We start from the raw sequence: 22,286 nt of genomic DNA, 5'->3' as shown, positions 1-22,286 counted from the left end.
TTATTGAGATATTCACATGCCATACAACTTAAATGGTTTAAATTCGTACAATTTAATGGTCTTCAATACATGTATAGAGTTGTATAACCCACACCACAGTCAGTTTTAGTACATTTTTATTGCTCTACAAAGAAACCCCATTAGCAGCCTCTCCCATTTCCCCCAGGCCCAGCCCAGTCCCTGGCAACCACTAGCCTTCCTTCCATCCCTGTCGATTCGCTTATTCTAATACAATATGTGGCCTATTATTACCGGCTTCTTTCACTAAACGTAGTATTTCCAAGGCTAATCCATTCTGAACATGTATCAGTGCTTCATTTCTTTTTATTGCTGGGTAACAGTCTATAGTGTGTATACACCACATTTTACTCTTCTTGCTGATAGACATTTGGGGTGTTTTCACTTTATGGCAATTATGAATAAAGCTGCTATGAACATTCCCATACTCATATTTTTATAAATACAGAAAATCTACTAATCAGTTTGTGCTAATAGCATGATGTAGATTATAGGGACCCTGGGTATCCAAAGAAGACAAAGCCCGGTTGTCTGTCAGACCTGGAATGAGTGCTCCATCCCTAAGCCTTCAATTACTACCTTCCTACTGAACTGCTTTGATACTGCTCAGCTCTGCTTAGGTAGCCCCATCACCTCTGCCACCACACCTGTGTTCACCTCATCATCTCACCTGGATTTACTTCAATGGTCTAAATGTGGCTCAGCCTCCAGGCCTGCCCTCCTTTAGGGCAGGTGCACCAGTGCAGGGTATTCATTCCAAAATACAAATGTCATCATTTCATTTCCCTGCATCAAACCCTTCAATAGATCCCCTCGGCACTTGAGATTAAAGTAAAAATGCCTTTGTAAGTAAAAGACTCTTAGATAATCTGGCCTCACTAACCTCTGCGATCCTGACCTCTGACTACGTCTGTGGCATCTATAAGAAATTATTTCAGTTAGTTACTCTCTCTCACCACTGGACCTTTGTACATGCTGCTCTCTCTGCCTGGGACTGCCCCCATCTCCCTGATGGGTGCTTCCCTCAGCCACAGAGCTGTTTATACTCTACCTTTTTATAGCCATCATCTTCATGATAATATAAGTGCCAAATGAGAAAAATTTGTGATTTTCTCTTAGTGGATCTAGTACAATGAATGGCACAGAGTGGATTCTCAACACACATCTGTGATTGTGATGACAGAATGCTACTTATTGGCATACCTGAATACTGCCGGTGAGAAGGTAGGACTTTTCTATGCTCCGGGCTTGAAAAAATATTGGTGAAAAAAACACAAAACACAAACCTTCATCTTGGCTTAATCTCTTTCCAGTAGAGGCAAGTAACCCTCCATTGTCAGGCTGTATGGGTCCCCAGGGGACTGCCATCACTTCCACGCAGCCTCTAGTGTGACCAGGGACTCGGGAAGATGCTTGCTCTACCCCCAGTCCCCTGGCTGGACTGATTCATAAATGGGCAGATCATATGTGCTGGGCCAGCGAGAGTCATTCCTGTGGTTTCTGCTGGTACTATCAGGAAAGAAACACTCTCTTTAAAGGGGAACACTGGCTGTTAAAGTGATGTAAGCCAGAGCTGCTGATGGCCTTCTCTGCCATCGCATAAGGTCCTAATTGAAAAAAGAAGCTAACACAGAAGAAAGTGGAGACAAAGGAAAGAGAGAAGTTTCTGATGACATCGTTTAAATCAGCCATCCAGATGCACCCAGAGTTAGTTGTGGCCCTGGACTTCCCAGATATGTGAGGAAATAAATTCCAGTATGGCTCACACTGATTTGAGTTGAGTTTCTTTCGGGCAGCCAAGAGAGTCCAGGGCTACACATCAGGAATCATCCACCTGTGTTAGCCTATAATTACGCATCAAAATAAATGACTACCTATTTCACACTGTTGGTGCCATTTTACAGTTCTTAAACTAAACATTTATATAGTTCAAAGCTCAGGCAAAGAATATGCGCTATCCTTAGGGATACCTAATGGAAGGCATGACTTCTAGTAATAGAGCTGGACTCCGACTACTTCCTTTGATGGGTGAAACAATAAGAAGGTTGCCAGAGCCAGAGCAGAATCCTAAGCCCCCTGAAAACTGGGACACCTGAAGCTTCCAGGATGATAAAAGCCAACACCAGAATTAGACCAACTGAGAGCAGACCATGATTCTGTAGGAATCTATATTATTTACTTTAAGTCTCGGACACTTTTTTTTTTTAAGCCTATACAACCACGGGTAAATCAAAATTCATTTGTTTTCCAGGGAATCGATTTGGTGAAATTAAAGATAAGATATGGGGGCTTCCTAGGTGGCGCAGTGGTTAAGAGTCCGCCTGCCAATGCAGGGGACACAGGTTCGATCCCTGCTCCAGGAAGATCCCACATGCCATGGAGCAACTAAGCCCGTGTGCCAAAAAAACAAAACAAACAAAAAAGATCAGATTTGGTTATGCAGAATTGTTCTGATTTCATGTAAGATGTAGGAATATTGAATTTTATACAGTCCACCAACTACTTCCCTGTGGATAAATTAAGAAGGGCAGAGCCAGTTCACAAGGTGTTCATGAAACAAAACTGGGTGTTCATCTAAGCTAGATTTCTTTTCTTGAAGACAGGGAGAGATATGGAAATGCAGACACGATCTGTGTCCTCAGTGACTGATAGAGTACAGGAGAAAGAACAATATGACAGAGGAAAATGGGAAAACCGGATGTGGGTGCAGGCATCCACACTGTGCAGCCTTGGAGCTTTTCCTCACAGGAATCCATCCTATCCTCACTACCGGGCCCTTTCTCCTAAAGAGTGGCTTTGCATTACATCGTTGGTGACGTCCCACTGCTTGTGAAATATCAAGAATGGGAGGCCAGGGACTTCCCTGGTGGCGCAGTGGTTAAGAATCCGCCTGCCAATGCAGGGGACACAGGTTCGAGCCCTGGGCTGGAACGATCCCACATGCCGAGGAGCAGCTAAGCCCGTGCGCCACAACTACTGAGCCTGAGCTCTAGAGCCCATGAGTCACAACTATTGAGCCCACGTGTCAAAACTACTGAAGCCTACGCACCTAGAACCTGTGCTCCGCAACAAGAAGCCACTGCAATGAGAACACCCGCACACCAAAACAAAGGGTAGCCCCCGCTCGTCACAACTAGAGAAAGCCCACACGAAGCAACAAAGACCCAATGCGGCCAATAAATAAATAAATTAATTAATTAGAAAAATAACTTTCTTCTAACTTTAAAAAAAAAAAAAAAAACCCAACCAGGTCCTACTCTATAGCACAGGGAACTGTATTCAATATCCTGAGATAAACCATAATGGAAAAGAATATGAAAGAGAATATATATGTGTATAACTGAGTTAGTTTGCTGTACAGCAGAAATTAACAACATTGCAAATCAACTATACTTCAATAAAATTAGGGGAAGAAAAAACAATAATATATGTTTAAAAAAAAAAAAAGAAGAATGGGAGGCCCGTGTGGCCTGTGTGGAGAGAACGTGGCACCAGATATAGCTATCTGCAGGGGAGTGGGGTGGGGAGGAGCGGCACGTGCACCAGCCAGCCCGCCTATGGAAGCTTCTGAGGAAGATGCTCACTGAGCATCACGAGCCAGTCATTAAATTGTAGGCAAAAATAGATTAGAAATCCCAGCTACGAAAGATGCTTCTGTAGCAGTGGCGACTTAGATCCCTCTCCCATTCAGGGAGCATAAGCACCTGGTAACAGAGAAAACATGCATGTGCCTTCTAGCAGATCAGGGGAAAAGGTAAGGGAACTGCAACTGGCTAGGGAGTATTCTCAGAAAAACCTCTAACCTAGGAAATTCATTGCCGCACTGAATTTTCCTGGCCAAAGGAACAACGCTGAACAGAATCAGAGGCCTCCCAGCGAAGGGAGGTGTAGCCCCAAAGTCCTGCTTAACACCACGGGGCAGGTGTGTTCGTAGCTTCTCTCAGTATCTGTTTAGAAAAAAGCATTAGGCTTCGGAATTTCAGGCTTTCACATCTATGAAGTAGCGCGTATACAATAAAACCACTATTAGGATGCTTGTGAGATGACAAATGTCACCCCCCTACCACCACCAAACCTGGTTCATTATTCATTATTTCCACACAGCCCACACTGGCTCTCCTAAAAAATGTATGACAATAATCTCCTATTTTATATAGGAGATTATAGACTATAAATATTATAATCTAAAGACAATTTTATCTTTCCCCACAATTTAAGATCTTACAGTCCTTAGGACCATCATTCTAAATATTTGATACCAATACAAAATAATGAAACTTTATAAGGGGTGGGAGATAATAGAGAATGTCCATGGACCGCAACAAATTATTAAGTGTGTACATGCATGTGTTATTTTCTAATTTCCTTTTAGGAGGTTCTACTTAACAGCAATGTAAAGGAAAAATATTATTTAATTCAGCATCTCAGCATGGGGTTCGTATTAATCCAAGCTCATGATATCCAACTAGCTGCGTATGGATTGATTATAAAGATTAATAAAGATATCATGCACAAATCAACTAATACAAAAACATCTATCAAAAAAGGGGCTAGATGGGCAACAGGGTAACCCTCCAGTGGATTTCATCTTTACTACTAAGTAATTACTATGAAATTAGGCAGGTCAGTGGATTTGTTTTTTCTCAATTGCAAATTTTCCCTGGTATAAATTCCATGATTCTTTCAAAATCAGTAATGACAGTGTCAGCTGGCCAGTGCTGAGTCTGATATAATATTGAACCCAAGTAATAGGATCCAACTTCTAATGTGCAGTGCTATACAGAGTGATCCCAAAGTCCCAGTTTTCTAAAATACTAATGTACTCACTTTGTGTGTGTATACTGTGTGTGTGTTAGCTTAAAACTGGATTTTCACTTTCATTAAAGAAGGCCCCACCAGCAGGGCTGGACACAGAGAATAAAAGTGGGAAAGGCAGAGCCCACCCTCTGGCATGCAGGTTCACACAGACTCAGCTCCAGTGAACACACTTTGTGTCTCAACGCCAACTGTTACCTTACTAACCTAGATCATCCATGAAACTGAGAAAAGGCTTCCAGAGATGCCCTAGGCAAAGATAGAAAACTAGCGGGGAATTTCAACCATGCTAGATATCAGGGTCCTGGTTTTAGGGATACACTACTTAAACTACATCAACCTCTTTTCCTCCATCCTCAAAGCATGTGTAACACCCAAATGATGTGCATTTTAAATGGTCATTCATGGCTTTTAAAAATTCTTATTAGTTTTTAAATTTTTATTTTATTATTATTATTATTTTTATTTTTTTGGCACACTATGCAGCACGTAGGAACTTAGTTCCCCGGCCAGGGATGGAACCTGTGCCCCCCGCAGTGGAAGCATGGAGTCTTAACCACTGGACCGCCAAGGAAGTCCCCCATGGTTTTTTTTTTTTTTTCAGATTGATTGTAGGGTCACAATAGATTTCTCCTTGTAATCTTTCAGATTCTGTCATATTGAGTCCAGGAAAAAGAAACAACGTGCCCAAGGTCTCACAGACACCTGACTGGGACCACCCCCGTGAGCTGCCCGCTGGCTCCTGTGCGTGTTTGTTTTACGTGTGCCTTTTCTTTTTTTTTTTGTTTGTTTGTTTGTTTGTTTTTTTGGCACGCGGGCTTAGTTGCTCCGTGGCATGTGGGATCTTCCTGGAGCAGGGATCGAACCTGTGTCCCCTGCACTGGCAGGCGGATTCTTAACCACTGCGCCACCTAGGAAGCCCACGTGTGCCTTTTCTAATGTAAGACGCACAGATCTAAGGACTGAAGCTTAACTTTTTATTTGCTATAGCAACTGCTAGAGCAATCAGTAAAAAAAAGTATTAAAAGTCTTTATGTGGTCTACCTGGAAAACATTCTAAATTAAAGACAAAACTGCTAAAATGGCATTTTCTGATAATATGTCAAAGCATAATATTTGCTTAATTTGGTGATATCTTGAGTGAATTTTCTTTCTCTTTCTCCCAAGTTTACTCTAACAAATTTAGAAATATGTATGTTCAAAAAGTACTCCTCTGGAATAAATGAGTGACAGACAGTCCCTCCTTTAAAAAATCGCCCTCTCATCTCCTTAGTAGATGACTGCCAACGATGACGACACCTCTTGACAACAGTAATGTACGCCCGCAATGTGACGAGAAGAGGAAAAATCCAAATGATTATCTGCTAGAGTGTAAAGGTAACATGCTTAATCGCTGTTCAAACCTCTTTTTGTGCTTTCATCCTCGGAATCTCTAGACTGTGCTCCCAACTAACAATCCGTGCAAAGCCCTAGTTCGGAGCAAATTTTTAGAATAGATGTCCTCCTCTTTCTCTTTCTTCTCCCCCTAGAAGGAGGCTTGAGAGGGTGTAAGCAGAGGAGGTCAGGAAGTAATCACAAAGGAAACGTATGTGAAAGGAAAATTTAGTAGAAATACTCAGTGATTTTTCAAGAGGGAGAAATCCTAGGAAATAGATTTTTCAAGCGCTGACCCATCATTTTTTAAAGGTTTCTAGCTCTCATCATATGTATTTCTTCTTCGAAGGCTGGAAAGGAAAAAACATAGTGGGGAGAGGCCTCAGCTCTCTGGGCTACTCTATCCCATCTCCATTTTGTCCGTTACCAAACGCCTGATCAGATCCTTTGGGTTATCTTGTGAGTATCATTTCTTAAGTGATTGTGTATATGTATGGATACATGTATATATGTGTGTGCTATTAAAGATGATTTCAACTGATTATTGGGCTGTTACTCAGGAAAGAAGCCTTGCCTCTACCCTGTGGCAGTATCAGTTACGACTTTAAGGCTTAAAATAGACAAGAAACACCAGGAGGGAAAAAAAGAGAGAAAGGGTAGAGTCTATGGCCTGGACAATAGGTAAAGCTCAGCTGGGAAATGCTGTTGAGATGTTGAACTGAAATTTTCAGAAATGTAACTCAACCTAGATGAGGAAGAGGAATCTGAGAGATGAGAAAGCAGAGGATGGGGAGGGGGAAGAGGAGGAGGAAGATCAAAGCTAATTTTTAAAAACAGGAAGAACAGATTAGACTCAAATTGGTATTAAGAATAAAGGGCCCTCAAGGTAGGCTTTTTTTTTTTTTTTTTTTTTTTAAGGTAGGCTTTACTTAGTAACACTGGACCTTTTCTGTTCTCTCTGTCCAGGGTACCTGCAACTGATTACTTGTAAAAAGGACATAATATCCTTATATAAAAGTATTAACTATTAACCGTCTTTTATACCTCTTCAACAAGAGGTTCAATTAGAGAATATATCTATCTCAGATATAATTTATTAAATTCTAGTAGGTAAATTAAAATCTAAGAATTTACTCAGTACTTTGTATAAACCCAAGTGTTAATGGCTTCCTCCCGATCATCTAGAGAAGGAAAATTTACAGTCTAGTTGGGTCAGGCCTGGAACGTAGTAGCCACCATTAAGAGTCCACATTCTCAGGACACTTTCAGCTAAGACTGTAACTAGCAGTTATTTTTCTGTCTTTGTAGCAACTGTGTCCCATCAACAAAAGATATCCTGTATCTGTTTCATTTCTAGCTACTCGTGTGGTAATGATCTTGAATACACAGGAGGGTTGTAGGTTGTAGGTGTCAAAGCAAGATAACCACAAGGTCAAGAGTATCAAGAAAGGGACAGCGATGGGCCCAGTGTCCCCTACCTTCCCACACTATGCACCTACTACAATACCTCATTTTACATTTGTTGTTACATTGCTTTGTAATCCCATTTATGTAACTATGTTCTATTTCCATTTGTCTTCTTACATAAAAGATGTGGGTGGAACAAAGGCTGTATATATTGCTTCTGTACACCTAAAACATTCCTACTTTGCTCTGTGCACAGTAACTCTGTGTTCCAAAATGAATACAGACTAAATTGGAAAGACCATTGGTCAGCCGGGGAATAAGAAACAAACCAGAGCTTCACCTAATCAAGAAGTTCCGTTGGCATCACTAGAGGCGGCTACGCGGCATGTGAAAGAGGACAGATTGGGGAATACACAGTCCCAGTTTCAAGGTCTAGAGCTACTTGCCTCCCTATACGACACTGATTAACCTCCATGAGCCTCAGTGATTTCATATATAAAATGCGAATAATTTCTCTCACCCAAGTTGATAGTAGTAAGAATTTGATGAAATAATATATATATTAAGGACTAGCAGAATGTAGGTATGCAAGAAAACATTCCTTCTTAAAACTCCTTTATATTCTTATTTACAAAAATATTTCTATATTTTATTTTTAAAAGATGTGGTCATTACTAGGGGGTATAGGAAACAAAAAATTTTAAGAGACTACTAACAATCATGAGGTACAATAGAAATAAAGACTCAGAATAAAAATTTTAGGGGTAGGTGTAATCAGTGCTTTAAGAAATAGAGTAAATTATTAAAACACTGAAAGCACGTCACAGTATTAATTAAATTATTTTATATTTGCTTAAAAACAGCTTTGAAAGAAAAGAGAAAAAGGAAACTGGCAGCTGTGAATAAACGAAATTTGAGGTGGTAAGTAATTAAAACCTCTTTTTGTGTTGATGGTGAATACTGTTAATTATATCACAAAAACTCATAAGCACCTAAAAACACTAAGCACTGATCCTATTGCAAACCTGTGTAAAAAAAACTGGGGGAAATCTGAGAGGGAGGGTAGCCTAATTTTTAAACATTTTATAAAATGTAAATGTCAATGTAAATGTCACATCTGTTCATTTAACCATGATTATCTAAAATATAACATAGTCAACATGAAACAGAAACTGTTCTTCAATCTAAGTTACACTTTTTGTAAAGTAATTGGAAGAATTCTCTAGTCACTCTTAGAAATACAATTTTTTCTAAATAACAACTGAAATTTGGTTTAGAATGGAGCGTTTTCTTCTCTTTGTGAGAAAAGGTCATAGGGTTCTTAATATGGGCAGTCCAAGAAATTCCTTTTGAAGATTTTTTTAACTGAGGAAAACCTCTAAGGTTATTTTTAAAGAGAAGAACATGCAAAAGAAAGTGAGGTAGCCCTTTTCCCATCCATTAAAACAAAACAACCCATGTTAATAAAACATCTAAATCCAAATCCCATTGAATGAATTATCTGTGTAACCTCATTTGAAGCCAAAGAACAGCTTAACATAATTTCTGTGACCTGCACTTCCCTTTATTAATTAATGTCAGATAATCCTTTCTGATATAGGATACAATTTAGCAACTCTGCGACCCGCAGCCCCTCACTGGGAGGGCGGGGACACCCAATACAGTGCCACGCCCTGTCATGTTCTTTCCCATATTTAGAAAATCAGCTTGAAACTTTATTTTGAAATTACTGTTTCTTTTGTTTGCATAGTCTGTTTAATTGTTCTTTATTTTTTAAGAGAATGAACTTCCACAGGCAAAAGACTACCAGTGACAGCCTGGGTTTGAGTCCCAATTCTGCCTCAAACTAGCTAGTTAAACTAGATGCACATCACCACGCACGTCACTGGACTTCTCAGTGCCTGCTTTCCCCATCTCTAAAGCGAGATCCTAACAGCAGCTACTTACTAAGCTTTTTTTTGAGGGTTACGTGGATTATTATGGGAAGAGCTTAGAACACTACCTGGCACATGATAAGAACAATATGCACACTAGCAATTATAAACGATCTCTCAGTTCCAAGAACTTTTTATTACATTTGTACTAGGATTAAAACAGGATCTGTGTTGATAACACTTGGTTCCACATTTATATCTCTGTACTGAAACCACACTGTTGACTGACCTGTAACTATGACATGTAATCAAATATAAGTAAAATGTACATTTAATTAGACGACAAACATTTAAGTCTTAATTTGTGTTCATGTCCTACTTTCCACCTGCTTGGGATACCCTCCTGATTATCAATCTTTGGTAATATAGTAATGTTTTTTTAAATAAAACAAATTTACGTATCTAATGACACACTGACACAGAAAAGTTAAATGAGCCTATATGGGCAGCAGTGATGTTAAAAATGTTCTGTGAACAAAACAATGAAAAAACAAAACATTGACATGCTGCTCTATATAATGAAGAAAATTTTAATGACATAGGATGCTTTTAACTCAACTTCCTTCATGTTTCTTTTTTTTCCTTCACATCCTTGATTCACATCTTTTGAGCACTTCTGACAAAACTCATTTTGTAGTATCTGATGGGATCAGTTAATCAAGTCTCCTTTTCTGAGATAAGAATCACTTTCCTCAACTAATATAGAATATGGCACAAAATGTCTCTGCAATTGTTACAAGATTCAATTAAAAGCAGATGAGTTGAAAGACACAAAGTTCTGTTTCACTATAGACATTATGGCCCAGGATATAAAATCTGAATGCTCTGAAAACAATAAGTGGTTTAGTCTTGACTTCAAGCAAAGAGAATTTAGACACAATCAGAACATACTTCAATTCCTGACACAAAGCATTTACCCAGAGTTTAAGCTGATATAAAACATGTAAAGGCCAAGAACCATGCGTTGCCAAAAATAATAGTAAATGTTTATTTTTCCTTTTCTCTCTACCCATCAAGGTAACCTACATTTATCTCTGCTTCAAAACACTGTGAAAATTTTACCTCATGAAACCTCACTGTAGTATAAAAACGAATGATCATGTATTTATTTTCATAATCAGCCCTTGAAGTTTAGTAGGAAACAGGACCCTTAATCAGCAGAGACCTCAGTACAAGTAATGACAATTAAAAAACTCTGAAGTAGGAACACCAGAATAAGCCACAGGTATCAAATTTATGGGAATAAATAGATTATAAAATGGTCCCTAGGCTCAAGAACAGTCATGAAGTAAGTAAGCATACGGCTCCTAGTGTGGCATTTCTGGGCCCCTCAGGACTCAGGGCGGCCACGTCGGCAGAATGTCCGTGGGGACTGTTGCCACTACTGCGGGGGTTGAACAGCTTTGATGACAGCCACTGTGGTGTGATAGAAAAAAGGTTTTGTCTTTTTTTTCCTTCCTCTTAAAAATGAGGAAAAAAATTAAAAGATAGGAAATAGACAAACACAGTGAGCACACATTATGGCTTAAAGCAATATATATTGATATTTAGGATATGTTAAAATCAAAATACATTTAAAAGATGACAGCAGTACATGACAAAAGGCTAAGATTTTATATTTTCAAAAGATACTTAAAGAGAACGTTTGAACCGGACCTTGACATATAATATAAATGTGTCAGTGAACAAGTTCAAAGAAGTAATAACTTACCTGTTAGATATAGAGATTTTATGAAACTTTGGGAATATTTTGAAGCAGCAGCAACAATAAACATTTAATTTCTACATTAGAGAAAAATTTTAATGTTCCAAAGCATCTAGCTTCAAAGAAAATCTAAAATCAAGATTCCACTGGGTTAATAAAACAAAGTCAACCATAGTATAGAAATAAAACTCATAAAACCAACCTAATTTGTCTAACAGATGTTTAATTTAAGTCAAAGGAATTTTATATTTCCTTTGCATTCAAATATAATAGCATGCGTAACCACCATGTAGTTTTCAAAATACATTAGTTCAAAACTATCTTCTGTTTTCACACTCTATCTTATAACCTAAGGAACAGCTTATTTTCTGGACTGTAATAAAACTGCCATATAAAAGGAAGAATTAGAAATCTAGATCAAATAGCTTTTTTTGTGACAAAGCACTGTAAGAAACTGCGAGATAAACTCTTTCCCCTGGCCCCGGCTTTCTCTAATTTAAGTCACCAATTCAATAATTATGACACAGTTGTTTCTTCAAAGGTATTCTTTTATAGTTCAGGTAAAGACTTCAAAGTCTCAGTATTCATGTAAGGCGCTGGCAGCTCTTTTATAAGCTCACCCACTCGTCTGTCCACTGACGTTTACCCCAGCTCATCACACTCTTGCTTTTTCAGTCCTTTTCTCTTCTCGAGGAGGTACAATAAAAGCTGGCCTCCAATTCTGTGATATTGATAGCTAACAGACTTCGGGTCCTCTAGGCAGAGACCACAAAATTTCACAGGTATGATTTCTGCTTATGAAATTTATGTAACTGGCACCAGAAAGGCCAAAACTGTGATTTAAGGAACGCAAGTCCTCAAATTAATCAATTCTAAATTAATTCACTATTTTTGAATACTTCCGAAAGTGAAGGCAAACAAGCCTACAGACTACGGCATCACAGTCTCAACCTTGCATGGAGACATGTGCTTAAGAGATCCTCCAAAATTAGAGAACATACGTCGACAGTACATGGTTAAATTCCTATTTAGCCATTATTAAACACTACATATTTCTTCCTCTCCCTTGGCTCTTTTTGGATGAGAAGGCAGAAGTGTAGCTGTGACTAGAGCAAAAAATATACTTCCACTGATTGTAGACACCTATGAATCATTCATGAACTAGCAAACAAGGCTTAGACAACCTAATGCATGGAATTAGGTTAAAATCATAAGTTGCAAAATTTACTGTTAACTTCTCTGGTCATGTCTAGTTTTTCTGAGTCTCACGCTAGCAATTAGAAGTCTCAGTGGAAATCTCTCTATCCTAATGGCAAAGAATCAGAAAAAAAAAAAAGAAAAAAAAGGGAGGGAGGGAGGAAAATAATTTTATGGGCATGGATAACTTTATAAATAAATGTTTAATTTACCCCTTATACCTAGTGTTATGAACAGTGGAGAATGACATAAATGATTTGTGCTTCAAAAATAAAACTATGAGGTGTTTAATGAAAGCAGCCGATTTGATTTGCTCTTTTCTTTTTAAGGAAATTCTGGCAAGGTCAGCTGACTCAAATTCAATACCTGTCTAGAAAATAACATGTATCTGTCACTTTCTTCCAAAACGAAAATGAACAGCATAGCTAAAATTCCTAATAACTGACCCCAAATCAAATGCCACATATTTGTCACTATGGTGACATAAATGTGAAGTTCGGCTTATCAGAGACCTTCTCTCTAAAGCTAACAACTCTACTATCCAGGTAATAGGACATACAAGTTTGAATTGAAATCTGAAGGCCAATAACAAAAAAAAAGGCAGGAGAATATACATTTTATTAACAATCTGCAACCACTCCTCTCCACTGCTGGGTACACACACATCTGTACTACAGCACAGAAAAGCACAGCTAAGAAATCAGAGCCCACTTCTTTCTCAGAAGATTGTAGCTGCAGTGCTTCTTCCTCTAAGACACGCTAACTCAAAAGATCTATACAAGGTATAGACTGGAAATACTTTTAATTTTAATTGTTTCCAAAGAATATCAGCGATGCTGATAGAAGTCACACTTAGAATTTTTCAATTAAAAAAACCCAGTGCTCTCACAGTGAACTCTCTCTACACTGAAACTCAACTTACAATCCAAGAAACATCCTTATGAATTTTATTAAAAATTATGTTTTAAAATTGCTATAATTCTAGATTTTGCTATTCTAGCATCTGGATGAACCAGAAGAACCAAGTTCTGTTGTATTTCTGGTAAATCTTTCAGCAAAGCACTATGCTTACATCACGTTGCTTGTCTGTACCTATGGAAACTGAAATGCCACTGTTCTAAATGGAGACTGCCTGGACTCTGGGGCTGTTCAACCTCACCAAGCACAACACACCCACCTCAAGAGGTGTGTACCTTCCCAGGAGCACACTTTGAAAGTACAGTTAAAGCCATGTAAACAAAGGATTTACTTATGAGAGACAGCTTTTGTTGTTGTTGCTGTTGCCTTGACCTCTACTTGCATGGATAGATTAAGGCTCTTAGTAGAAACAGACATATAATTCAGAAATCAAGGCTCGGTTTCCTTCTTTAAGAGAAAAATCAGAAAGCCAAATTTCAATGTAAAAAGAACCAGCAAGGAAATATGCAGTTAAATTTGCGTGACACTTTCTTTTCCATTTGAACAATTTTTGGTAGTTATTCTTTATATTTCCCATAGCACTCAGCATAGACTAATACAAAATAAATAATTCCTATTCTGAAAGAACAGGGAGTTAGAAGGAAGGAGGGATGGTCTGGAGGTAAAGGGAAGGAGGGAGGAAAGGAGCAGTAACAGTGCGGACTGAATGTAGTTTTACGGAGAAAAGTAAGCTAGTTTGTTTATGTGAATGCATGCATAAAAGCGGAGGAAAATGGAAGAGTGAAAATGCTTTGAAAACTGGCCTGTCATACAAACAGTTTCCAACTGTGGCTTTGTGTCAATAACACCCACTGGAAGATTATTTCAACCTACCAGTAAGCCTGTTTTGTCCTGAGTTCAGCAGTCCATTCTACACACAAGGAGCAGAGGGTTCGACCCAGGGGGGTAGGATTAGGATTCTAGACTGAATAGCTAAACGACTGAGGGCATTTTGTCAACTGTCAAAATATTTATTTTCCAAATCACAGTGCCTACCATGCTGACATCTGAAGGAAATACCACAAAAATAGCAAAACAATTAAATGCTGGCAGATTTTTGCCTAAAGCAAAAGATATATATTTGAATATAGTACATTTCGGTTTAGAATAATACTGATTTTCAGGGGACAATGCTCAAAACTTCAGATTTGTAGCTCACATCAAGCTGCCCATCTTCATGGGAATTTACACATTTCTCAGTTAAATCGGACACCTAATCACAAATCTTCTCATATCTATGAGCAAAGAGGGAATTCAAAATCCAACAAATATTCATTTGAAATGTTCTTTTAACCATGTCATATCCAATATGGACATTATTTCTTTTGTCTTGATATGCTTAATATAGTGTTCAGCATTCAGCATTTAGTATATAGCAACAAAATGTATTAATATCTCAAGTAGATCAGGCCTTACTGTACTTTGGAGAACTCTTTCTACATGTTAGTACTGAAGAGCTGCGCTCCACCTAGTACGTGTGAACAACTCCACACCCACCCATGCCACCCTGTCCTCTCACCCCAGATATCCCTAACATAGAGAAAATAAATTTATAAGTAAATCCAAAACATATATGAATCCACAGTGAGTTCAAGTTTCCATAGCAAAGGGAAAATTACATTTCAAGGCTCTGTTGTCAAACAGATTTATCTAACACTCGTTCCTGTTTTGACTATCAATTCTGAGAAAATTTTATTGGCCAACTTTAAAAATGCTTAAAATGTGAGACTGCAATGGAAACACTGATATAGCTATAGATTAGGAAGCAGTTCAGTCTGTTAAATTAATTTTGTCTTTTTAAATACAAACTACAGAATTCCCTTTCCCTATACTCAAATCTGGAATTTGCACTTAACATTCATAGACATAATCCTTTAGGAAAGTGTGGGGAAGTATACTTAACCATGTTTTCAAATCAAAATTTTAAGATATATTCAACAACACTGCCTTCAAGAACATTTTGTCCGCAATATTGTACATTTAAGACTCAAAATATTTCTGTATAATATGTCCTTGTAAGTAAATTAAATAAGGAAAGCTGAAGTTCTATTTGGACCACTCCTGCTTTACCCTCAAAGCCATGTCACTTCATTTCTTTAACTAAAAAAATTTCCCGCGGAGACAGAAATTATTACACCTTCCAAGATAAGGGTTCTAAGTAATTCTACAGTCACAATATTTCACACAACCTGTTCTCTGTAGGAAAAGTGATCCATCCAACAAACCACAGATGCCACTCATAACCTAAAATTTTTATATAATATTGCAAGGGATAAAGAATGCTGACTCACAGTATACCATGTTGATAACAAAAAAAAGGAATCCAAATGGCTTTCTCCCATGCACCTGCCCCCCAAAAGTAAGTATGAAATTAAATGCCAGAGTGGAACTTTAAATTGTTTAGATCGTCATTAAATTTCAAATGAGTTGTCATGTTTCACAGTTTGAAATAAAGGTTAAAAGTTAAGACCTACTAATGAAATATAAGCAAAACAGCATTTGATTTTAAAATTAATTTTTCAGTCCTCAAATATGAATATAATTTTCCTATATTACATTTATTGCCACAAATATGCTTGTATTCGGGGCTATTTAGGCAGAAAATGGAGCTCAGGGGTTAAGAGCAAAGCCTTTGGAGTGGCAAACTGCCACTTACTTGATATGACCTTGGGAAAGTCACTTAACCTCTCTCAGCTTCAATTTCCTTATCTGTTATTCTGAAGATAATGAAAAGCAATTACATAATGCCTGGCACACAGTGAGGGAGCAATAAGTAAGCTGCTGTTATCAGTATTATCGAAGGAATCTCTGCAAATTGTACTTGTAAATTAGATGTGAATAAGAAACGGCTGTGTAATTCCTAAAGTTTTACTTAAAAAAAAAAAAAGCCTAAAGATCAGACTTAGTTCTTTCTATAAATGAAAAACCATGATGGCAGAAGGAGAGACCAATGCCTGAAGAAGGTGAAACAGGTCAAATAATAATACACACAAAAAAACAAAAGACAAGAAGCCAAGAGTAGCGATTCACATCCTGGAACACTTAAAGAAAACTGCCAAGGACACAAGGAAACAGGTGGTCAGCTTATGCATAAAGCTATCTTTCATAACAAATTCAAACATCAATACAGAGGGCAGAAAAATGACCAAAAATTTCCCCCAATCTATAAAGAGAAAACAACTTAAGTAAATTACATTTTGTATGTAGTGACAGGTAATGGGAAATTTTTAACTTATTTGGTTTTCAGGGATTAAAACTGGACAACTAATGTCAAATATATTGACACTTTGCTCTCTATAAAGATAACACAAAACATTTCCAACATGGTAGCATGATGGAGGTGAGACGCTCCCATACTTGCTTCAGGTTTATCCATCACTTGATCCTAAGAACCTACTAGGGTGGTGACAAAATAAATACAGAATTGGAAGCATTATCCTCTGAATTCTACCCTGATTAATGATACCTGAGTACATAAAATATGTAGCACAGGTAATTTCTCTGAACATTTATGAGCGATATACTTAAAGTATCTGATATAATTTCATATTTAGAAATAAGTATAAGGAGCTATTCTAGTTGGTATTTACAGATGCAGAGCTCAATGACTCTGAATATAAATAAATTCTTAATATGTATTACCCAATAATTAACGTCACAAACATTTATTCAGTCTTTCCTATACAATGAGGGAAACCTAAGGGTCACGGACACTGCTTTTAACAAGACAAAAATGGCCCCAATGTTCACAGAGCTTATGTTCTAGTAGGGGAGCCTAGAAATAAGAATATGGCCCATGATTATAAACATTATGATAAAAATAAGTTGTGTGATAAGGAGTGACTGAGAAGCTATTTCAGACTGGTTGGACCAGAAAAGCCTGCTCATTAAATCTACCCATCTAAGACTGACATTTGCTGCCAAAATCGATAGCAACCCTTCTTTTACTTCCACAGACAAACAAATGTAAACATTTTACCAGGCTATGAAATTATATAATTCACCTCATCCAATGGGTAAATGTAAACTCTTCCCAAAGACACACTATAAACACTGATAAACAGATATGGCCATTTTACCTTCAAATATCATTTCCAACACATTCACAGTGAATTTCCATAATAAAACAAATATAGACAAATATACATTTTAAAAATTATATTCATGCTACTTATGTATTATTTTCCTAAACTATAAACAGTATAATTTTAAATATCTGATTTTACTTCAGAATCAAAATATACCAACTGAAAAGCTTACTTTTAACTCACCTGTGCCTGTACACAGTGCAGAAGATCTATAAATTTGTAGCCAAATCCAAGAGAAATCTGCAATATAAAGAAACAAACAAATATGAATTAAAAATGCAGAATCCAGTTAGACTCATCAGAGTGGGTGTGATTTTTTACAACCAATATACAAGTAATACTCATTAATGACATCTCTCCACTAAACTGCATGGTAAATCGAGAAGCAGCCTTGCTGCATTACTTCTATTTGTACAAACGAATGTAAGACACATAAGGCTACATTTCAGTGTGAATTATGAAGTGTTTACTGGGCAATTTTGAGTTCCCGCCATAACACTTGCTACACTTTCTGGTAGCTGCCTGTCTTATCACTAGCCCTGAAAGCAGAACAAAAGCAGAGGAGGCCTGAGCTACCCATTTCCACACTGCACTCCTAGCCCAATGCCCAGTCCACAAGAAATACACAGTACACAAGAAATGTTTGCTGAATGAACGAATGAATGAATGATGGAACAAGTTAATTAATTAATTAAGTTCACAAACTGATCTTAATTTGCTGTGATATATAGTTTGTCTATATGGAATAGAAAGGCTTGAAATTACTAAAATAAAAATCTGTCATAATTGCCTAAGGCAATTCAAAAGTGAATAATTTATCTCAAAAAAAAAAAATCTTGAGTAAAATGATGTCAAAATGGTGCTATAGGGAATTCCCTGGCGGTCCAGTGGTTAGGACTTGCCTCTCTCACTGCCAGGGGCCTGGGTTTAACCACTGGTTGGGGAACTAGGATCGTGCAAGCCACGTGGCATGGCCAAAAAAAAAAAAAAAAAACTGATGCTATATATGACAATCTGCAAGAGTTTAAGAGTGATTACGAAAGGAAGAAGTGAACATTTTCAATAATGAGAGCAACCAAGTTTCACCTGGGTATGTACCTTTGAGAACAAAGAGCTTAGTGAAGAAGGACCATGCAGTACTTTCTCTGATCCACACAAGAATCACCTCCACTGCACAAAGTTTATTTCCAAGAAGCACAGTCAGGAATAAGAACACAACCAATGTGTGCCTATGATATTTTATGTGGATTAATGTTTATCACTCTTGTGAACATGACAGACATAAGAAAAACTGCATGACCGCTACTAGTAGTAGTATGTCTTTATTTTAACTATTATGTACTACTAGATTTAATTAGCTTCAAGGAATGTTTTTACAACTGCATTTTTTTCCTTCAGGTGACACTAATCAGTAATAATTCATATTTCGACTCATTATCAGACTTCAAAGAGTATTAACTCTCTGAGCCCTTTACTCTTTAAAATAATAAATAAAACCTAATAATAGAAAAAAGCTAATGTTAATTTAATACCCAAACTGCCATTTTTCTAAGGCACTAGAAACATCTGATTTCAAAAAGGGGGGAAAAATGCATTTTGATTTTTACCAGGACCTGATCAATCTGGAGACCATCATAAGTAAAGAAATGCAGCTAGGGTATTAGGCAGAGGTGATTCACGACAAACAAAAGGAAATCTGCATGCAAATAAGAAGTTATCACAGTAAATAAAACGAATGGATTCTCCTCAAGTGGCAGCCAGTGAGTAGTGTGCAATAAACTGTTATGTAATAGGGGTCATCAAGTCTTTCCAGCACTGCTGGGGTAAAGGTACTCATTATGCTGGCCTACTTAAGCCCATTCTGATTCTACACCAACAACTAATTTACTCAAGGACATCACACTATGCAACTTGTGATCAGAGTACGAATGATGATATTAAACAATGAGTGCTTGATCTATACCACTCAGAAAGTTTTTATGAATGTGCCAGTATAATAAGGAAAAAGTGCTAATGAACCCAAGCTAAAGAAAGATACATAAAAACATGAAGACAGAAGATGTGGATAATTTCCATAGTATAGTATGACACCTCGGTGTAACATTTTAAACCAGAAGAATTAATAACATACTTATAAACATAAAATTACAAAATGTTTTCTAAGTCACTAAGGGAAAATAATAGCTATTTAGAGCAACAGGAACAGGCAATGACAACCTATAATAAATCGACATCCCCCTAACTGTTCTATGAGTCCTGATAGTTTTCAGGAAGCTACTTTAGGAGTTTCAAGGGAAGGACAGGGAAAGACTGTGCTCTGGGCCTTGCAGAGTAACAGAAGGAAAGACAGGAACCTTGCAAGAAAAGAGAGGGATACATGTCGTCTTTTTCTCTCTTACTACCACTACTATTTCCACTGTGTAAACTAAAAAGATAAACCTCCTCTCCATAAAGAAGGCCGCCCGGAGCAGCTGAAAGAACCTAGGGTTAAGATCATCGAGCAGGTGAGGTTTCAAAACCTGGCTTTCTCATGTGAATACTGCTGCTGTCAATATTGTTCCATCACTAGCTGCTGCTTAGGTGTATGACCTAGGAAATGTTACTGTGGACTCAACTATAAAATGAGGATAATCGTGTCCTCTTCGCAGCATCTTGGAAGTATTAAATGAGATAATTACATAAAGCACTTGCTATGTGATAGGCATTACACGTAATTATGATTCTGCCCAGTATGATCCTGCTAAATGCTGCTAGATGTGACAGGTAACTCCATAAAGTGACAGGTAATTCAGGTCTACCCAACCCCAAAGAGAACTGATTTTCCCTGAGATGTCTTAATAGCTTTATCTGCCCATAGATGCCCAGAAATATGCATAAACATGGAGCCTGCTAGCAAAGTTTTGAATGGGGACTACTTTAAGACTACACCAAAAGCGAGAAGATACTACTTGACTTCAACTCTTACAATAAAATTATAATAATCAAAGCAGTAGGGTATTGGCATAAGGATAAACAACAGAAGAGGCCCCTACACACAAATCAACTCATATTCAACAAAGGTGGCAGGTAATTCAATGAGGAAAGGGCAGTCTTTTCAATAAACGGTACCAAAACCTGATTATACATATGGAGGTGGGGAAAGAACCTCAAACTTTACCTTGCACCATGTACAAAAATTAACTCAAAATAGATAGGATCTGGAAGAATCAGACTCCTTAACTTCAGACTATACTACAAAGCTACAGTAATGAAGGCACTATGGTACTGGCACAAAAACAGAAATATAGATCAATGGAACAGGATAGAAAGCTCAGAGATAAACTATGGTCAACTAATCTATGACAAAGGAGGCAAGGATGTACAATGGAAAAAAGACAACCTCTTCAATAGGTGGCACTGGGAACACTTTACAGCTACATGTAAAAGAATGAAATTAGAACACTCCCTAACACCATACACAAAAATAAACTCAAAATGGATTAAAGACCTAAATGTAGGGCCAGATACTATAAAACTCCTAGAGGAAAACATAGGAAGAACATATGTTGACATAAGTCACAGCAAGATCTTTTCTGACCCACCTCCTAGAGTAATGGAAATAAAAACAAAAATAAACAAGTGGGGCCTAATGAAACTTAAAAGCTTTTTTTGCACAGCAAAAAAAAACCTATAAACAAGATGAAAAGACAACCCTCAGAACAGGAGAAAATATTTGCAAATGAATCAACAGACAAAGGATTAATCTCCAAAATATATAAACAGTTCATGCAGCTCAGTATCAAAAAAACAAACAAACCAAACAACCCAATCAAAAAATGGGCAGAAGATCTAAATAGGCATTTCTCCAAAGAAGACATACAGATGACCAAGAGGCATATGAAAAGCTGCTCAACATTACTAATTATTAGAGAAATGCAAACCAAAACTACAGTGAGGTATCACCTCACACCAGTCAGAAAGGGCATCATCAGAAAATCTACAAACAGTAAATGCTGGAGAAGGGGTGGAGAAAAGGGAACTCTCTTGCACTGTTGGTGGAAATGTAAATTGATATAGCCACTATGGAAAATAGTATGGAGGTTCCTTAAAAAAGCAAAAATGGAATTACCATATGACTTAGCAATCTCACTACTGGGCATATATCCAGAGAAAACCATCATTCAAAAAGACACATGCACCCCAATGTTCACTGCAGCACTATTTACAATAGCCAGGTCATGGAAGCAACCTAAATGTCCATCAACAGATGAATGGATAAAGAAGATGTGGTACATGTATACAATAGAATATTACTCAGCCATAAAAAAGAATGAAATTGGGACATCTGTAGAGACATGGATGGACCTAGAGATGGTCCTACAGAGTTAAATAAGTCAGAAAGAGAAAAACAAATATCGTATATTAATGCATATATGTGGGATCTAGAAAAATGGTACAGATGAACCTGTTTGCAAGGCAGAAATAGAGGCACAGATGTAGAGAACAGACATATGGACACCAAGTGGGGAAAGTGTGGCGGGTGGGGGATGAATTGGGAGATTAGAATTGCCATATATACAGTACTAATAAGAACAAAAAATCAAATTGTACACTTTAAATATATGCAGTTTATTGCATGTCAATTATATCTCAATAAAAGTCCTTAAAAAATATATAGGATCACAGATCTAAAGGTAAGAACTAAAACTACAAAGCTTGTAGAAGAAAGCACTTGGAGAAAATTACTGTGGATTAGGCAAAAAATATTTTAGGTATGATACTTAAAGGCATAAAAGAAAAGAAAAATGTAAA

General features: G+C 37.5%; 1 protein-coding gene across 12 annotated transcripts in view; it reads right to left on the bottom strand.

Annotated features, from left to right (window-relative positions):
- The window catches only part of NCOA2 (nuclear receptor coactivator 2), a 270,883-nt gene that overhangs the window by 157,140 nt on the left and 91,457 nt on the right, over positions 1–22,286 (bottom strand). For 10 of the 12 annotated variants that reach the window (XM_057737096.1, XM_057737109.1, XM_057737102.1 and 7 more), the window contains exon 2: positions 17,679–17,735. The gene's annotated coding sequence lies outside the window, so the exon portion shown is untranslated. Of the gene's footprint in view, positions 1–17,667; positions 17,736–22,286 lie in introns of all 12 variants that reach the window. The other 2 variants (XM_057737101.1, XM_057737103.1) reach the window with 1 other exon arrangement.

The sequence above is a fragment of the Hippopotamus amphibius genome, chromosome 5 (assembly GCF_030028045.1).
Source record: "Hippopotamus amphibius kiboko isolate mHipAmp2 chromosome 5, mHipAmp2.hap2, whole genome shotgun sequence".
NCBI classification, from domain to species: Eukaryota; Metazoa; Chordata; class Mammalia; order Artiodactyla; family Hippopotamidae; genus Hippopotamus; species Hippopotamus amphibius.
Note: the sequence above shows the minus strand (reverse complement) of the source record. Positions and strands in the feature narration are given on the sequence as shown.